Source organism: Furipterus horrens, unplaced genomic scaffold (assembly GCF_987537825.1).
Source record: "Furipterus horrens unplaced genomic scaffold, mFurHor1.1.pri manual_scaffold_6, whole genome shotgun sequence".
NCBI classification, from domain to species: domain Eukaryota; kingdom Metazoa; phylum Chordata; class Mammalia; order Chiroptera; family Furipteridae; genus Furipterus; species Furipterus horrens.
Window position 1 is genome coordinate 10,373,299 of NW_028327176.1, and position 6,000 is coordinate 10,379,298.

The following is a 6,000-nucleotide window of genomic DNA, read 5'->3' on the forward strand; positions in this document are numbered from 1 at the left end:
TCTTTTCTTTTGGGGGACTGAGCCTCCCAGTTTGCCAAATATGTAGTTATAGAAAAGGCTGCAAGACATAGTACCCCATCTCCATGGGTGGACACATGACCCAAGTGGGACCAATGAGAACCTTCTCTGGGAGTTTTCAAATTGGTACAAATAGATGAGGGGAGTTCCTCTTGGCAGGAGAAGCTGGCAGATGCTCCGGGCTAATGGGGGAAGCCAGACTGACAGAGAAGGGAACTGGCTGGCAGGGAGCTGCAGGGGTGAGAGAGAAAAGCACCTCCTTTCCCTGTCCTGGATCTCGATACTCTGGGTCAGTCAATTCCTCTTCATCCTCATCTGGTTCATATCTGGTTTCTCACACTTGTGACCGCAATAGCAACTTAAGAGTTTACCAAACCCTTTCCTAGGAAATTGGTTTTTATACTAACCTGGGGTGTCAGGCAGGATCAGTATCACACTGTTATTTCTCCAAAGGGCAACTGGGGCAGCTAAGTGACGGGAAGTGTCCAATGGCTCCCCTTGGGTCAAGGTTCTCTATTTTTCCATTTGTGCTCCCCTGGGGTCCAGTGGAGGGGGGTGGTCTCACTGCACACCTCCCTCTGTGTTTGTCCCTCACTATCCCAGAGCCTGGGACTCCAGAACCCACCCACCCAGCACCTCGTCCACTTCTGGGCATCTTGATAGTTTGCAGGGAAGCTCCTCCTCTTGCCAAACCAGATTTGGGGTGCTCTTTCTGGTCTGGGCCCCAGCACGAGGCGGCAACTGGGCATAAGTGTCTCCTCTGGCCTGGGGGCTGGAAAATGGGAGGTACCTCTGGGCTGGGAGCTTGGCAGTCCAGTTTAGGATTGCCAAACACCAGCTACTATTTTGAGTCCTAGTTTAGAATCCTTTCTAAGGATGTCAAGAAGAAAGCAGGGGCGGGGGAGGAAACTTCCTGTTTGCTGCTGGTGTCAGGGAGACAACCTTCTGTGGTTACTGCAGCCCAGACATTTCCCACCCTCCCCTCAGGGTGACTTACACCCACCCGCCTCCCCCCCATCCAGGGTTAAAGGCCGCGTTCCCTTCAGCCTAGGTTTGCTCTTCTCCCTGCTGTCCTGGAAGCCACCTGTGATAAAAGCAGCCTGCCTGGGGCTTTCTCACATGCCCATGACTTTGGTGGCACTCATTTCACAAAGAAAGAAGCTAGGGTTGCTAAATTGACTAAGCACTAAAATATAAGAGAGGATGCCTACTGGAAACTTGAACTTCAGATAAACAACAAATCCTTTTTAGTGTAGGTTTTTATCTGTGAACTCTTTAAGAAGTTCAAGTCCAGGGAGGCGGTGGGGCCCAAGGGGCTGCTGCGATGGCGGGGAAGGCCTGTGAACCAGGAGCACTGATGTCCCGGGGCAGGAGAGGACAGGCATCTCAGCTCGGGGACTGAGCAAACCCGCTCTTCCTCTGTTTCTCTGTTCCCTTTAGACTGCCGGTTCTCAACCTTCCTAATACCACGACCCTTTAATACAGTTCCTCATGTTGTGGTGACCCCCAACCATAAAATTATTTTCGTTGCTACTTCCTAACTGTAATTTTGCTACTATTATGAATCATAATGTAAATATCTGATATGCAGGATGTATTTTCATTGTTACAAATTGAACATAATTAAAGCATAGTGATTAATCACAAAAACAATATGTAATTATATTTGTGTTTTCCGATGGTCTTAGGTGACCCCTATGAAAGGGTCGTTCGACCCTAAAGGGGTCACGGCCCATGGGTTGAGAACCACTGCTTTAGACCCTCAGCAGATTGAATGATGCCTTATTTGTGAGGGTGAACTTCTCCCCTCGGCCCCAAATCTCTTCTGGAAACAGCCTCCAAGGCACACCCAGAAATACTATGTAGCAACTGGCCAGGCATCCGTTAGCCCAGTTGAGTTGATACATAAAATCAACCTTCACAGGCCACGGTCCAGCCCCTCACCCCCACAATTTCTAAAAGCCTTTATTGTGTAGTTGGGGGCACCCAGTGTTGTTTTATTGGCTTTATCTCACACTGTGGAGCATTTTTGAATGAATCTATTCACCTCTCTGTGCCTCAGTTTCCTTATCTGTAAGACAAAGAGCTTAAGCCTTTTTTCACAAGGAAGTTGGCAGGATGGAATAAGGAAGTGTTCTAGCATGCTTCACTAATAAATTCGCTTTCACTTTAAACTCTAAAAAGAAAAAAGAAGAAAAAAAGTGTTGCGCAAACATCTATGGACTTGAGCACCTGGCAGGGGTTTGTTAACGTTGCATGTTAGCTCCCTTCCGGTGGCCTCCATTGGGCTGGGAAAGGCTGTCCACGGGACAACACGAAAGGGCGCTGCGGCGGACCCTGGCTGCAGTCACGGCGCCTCTGTCACTCGGGCTATCTGGTCTGCTTGTCTTTTGGTGGTGGTATTGCCAATGGTGGGATAAGATGCCATGAGCAGTTTGTGGCCTGTCCTGATGGGGGAACCACAATGCAGACTGTTGGGGTCCTAGAGCAAGGTCATGCCTTCTGGGATAGAGAACTAAATGTCTTTTGAAAAACCACCTCTGGCACATGTCTGGGCCTTAGGACAGACAGACCCTCTGAGCACGGGACACCAGGTGACCACGCAGCTGGAGCTTCCCATCAGGAGCTGAGTCCCGTCAGAACGACCGGGTCATCAGGTTGAGTGGGCCCAGCCAGCATCCACAGTGGGATGGGATGGGTGCGTTTCTGAGCGTGAGTGGGACCAGTGGGCACAGCCAGCAGGAAGCTCAGAAACCCTGTGGCACCCACCGCGGCTGCACCGGTACCCCGCCCCCCATGCTCGTGGCCATAGAGAGGATCTGAAACGACCAGCTGACGAAAGAGGAAAAAGCCTAAGCCAGCTTTATGGGTAGGTTTCCTTGGTTACACAGGAACCTCTAAACAACAGCCTCTCCACAACAACCTCGCTTGGAGCATAATGGAACTTTCTGTTTATTCATTCACTTCCTCGCATACGGCGGTCCCTCTCTACATCGCGGTTCACTTATCGCCTCACTGTATCGCGGGAGTTAAAAAAAATATTATATATAATTATTTATTGTGGATTTTTCACTCTATCGCAGGATTTTGCGGTACTGTAAATACTAAAATAAATGTAAGGTTCCTAGTTCGAGGATTTTCACTTATCGCGGGGGGTCTAGAACGTAATACCCGCGGATAAGTGAGGGATCACTGTATACATCAATTTCATCCGTTCATTCCATCCATTCCCACCTAAAGCACCTGTGCCTTGGACCTGTGCTTCCTCTGACAGGGCCTGACACTTGTCTTCCCTCCAGTGTATCTTCAGCACCTACCTTTACATGGCATTGTTTCCAACAGCATTTTGAAATGCTTCATTCCCTTTTTATAAGAAAATAAGATGTAAACTTTCTCAGAAAAAAGAAAAAAATCGAAGTGCAGCTTTACTTCCCTCTGTGTCTCTCGCCCACCTCTCCTCCTCTCTGCACAGCCAAACCTCTTAAAAGGACCAGGACCTGCTATCTCAGTTTCTTCCTCCCCGGTATCCTGAACCATCCCTTCCGGGTAGGCCTCTCTCCCCTCAGCTCTCTCTGAATGGCCCTTGCCTCCCACATCTCTGTCCTGCCCCGCTTCTCCACTTCTTCACTGCCATCGGTCTGACGCAGGCCACCCTGACACAGGTGTCTGTGATAGGCTCCTAACGTATCTCCAAGGAACAATTTTCGTTCCTTAGGTCCATTCCTACATAGCAACCAGGATAATCTTTGAAGAGCATAAATCTCAGTATTTCACATGCTGTCTTAGTCAGCTAGACGTCCATGACAAAATGCCACAGACTGGGTGGCCTGAGCAACAGAAATTTAGTCATGGAGGATGGAGGCCCAAGATCAAGTTGTTGGCACATCTGGTTTCTGGTGAGAACTTTCTCCTTGGCTTGCTGCTGGTGGCCTCTGTCTGTTCTCATGTGGCTTCCCCCCTGTGCTTGGTCTCTCCCAGTGTTTCTGCTGCATCGTATGAGAACACCAATCCAGGACAGGCCCAAACCCTTTACGTGGGCTACAAGGCATGATCTGCCTCTGGCCCCTTGTCCAGTCGCATCTGGTCAACTCTCTCCTTTCTTCTATTTTCCGATATCTCAATTCCTCAAACATGCAGGCTTCTTCCCTTGCTAGGAACTTAGTACCCACTGTTTCTTCTGCTTGAAATATTTCTTAACCACACTCCCCCACTGTGTTAGCCTGTGTAATGCCTATCGATGCTTCCACAACTAACTCGCATGTCTTCCACAAGGAAGTTTTCCTTAATTCCGACACCCGGTCAGGGCTCTCACTTATATGTTCTCTCCACATGCCTTTCTTCTTCTGTGGCACTTATACCATAGGAATTAAATCTTTAACTGTGCAATTAAATGTTTCATGCCTCTTTCGTTTCTGTAGACTGAAATCTCTGAGACAGAAGGAACCATACCTCTTTGGTCCACTGCTGTGTCTTCTGCAGCTAGCACAATGCACTACTCACACAAGGTATTTAAAAAACAGTCATTTAAAGAGCTGATTCACAAAGATCAAAGGGAGCTTCCTTATTGGACTTTCAGGTGAAGAGAAGAACCAGCAATCATCAATAATTTAAAACCTCTGTCCCTCCATGAGCCTCTTTCTTGCCAGCAAAGCCAGGCTGATGAGAATGATATCATCTTGACCTGTTTTGGAAATTGCACAGAAGACTCTAGTTAAAGCCTCAATGAGGAGTGTTGAATTTCCATCTCTGACCTAATTGCTCCCTTGTGGGAGGTTGCTTTCAAAGATGGCTGAAGCAATTTGTCCCATGCTTCTTTGCAACGTCCCGTGACTTTGCTGCTCCTTCTAAGAATAGGGGGCATCAGCTTGCCCTGCCCTTAAATCTGGGCTGGCTTTGTGACTTGCTTTGGCCAATGGAACTGGACAGAAAGGGATGCTATGTGAGTTCCAGGCCTTGCCTGAAAGTTTTCATAGCATCTGCTTCCTCTCTTGTAGAGAGCTCCCCCAACACCACCGTAGAAGGAAGCTGGGTTAGCCTCTTGGAGGGGAGTCAGGGTGACTCAGCTGATAGCCGGCACCAAGTCCCAGACATGTGAGTAGGACCCTTTTGGGCCTTTCCATCCAGCCAGTCCTGCAGCTGCAACTAACTGGGTAAGGAAGCCCAGGAGAGACCGAAAAAGGAACCCACTGGATTGGGAGAATAATAAATCTTTGCTAGGTGGTTTACAACCCAGGAATAGCTCCGTGGAACATCAGTCATCCTGATTTCCACATAAGAATCCTATTTCCCCTTCTCTAAACAGTCATGCCCTCTGGCCTGACTCTCTCACTGTGAAGTTCAGTATGAACCACAGAGCACACCAGAATGCTGCTATTTCCAACTGTAAATACAAAGGAGAAAACACGTAAGAGAAACAAGTCACTGCAGGGTCTATATGTACAACTTCAGCTGAGTCTGGATGTAAGGGTGTTGTTGGGGACCACATTCTTGGAAAGGTGGCCACATTCACCCACCTGGGACATGGGACTCTCAAGGTGAAAGCTAGAGACACATCCCATATGCCCTTGACTGCAGTTTCTAAACTTGAAATGCAACCGAGGATTTTTGTTATATTTAAAGCTCCCTTCTATGACACATGTCTATCTCCCAGAAAGTCTCCCACACGTGCACCGTGCACATTGGCCTAGCCAGTTGCACCATTAATCATCGCAGCATTGTTTGTACCAGAAAAACATGGAAATAACCCAAGTGACCATCAGTAGGAGAATGGATACATATTCACAAAATGGAACACTGTACAGGTAAAATGAGTGAACAAGAGCTTCACTAACATGGCTAAATCTCAAAAAACATGGAGTCAAAACAGCAAGCTGTAGAGGTTATGTAAAGTATATGATTAGTGTAAAAATCTGAAACATGCAGAACCATAACTCTTTAGGACACACACTATTATATAGTAAATGTATCACTATGACCATGGGG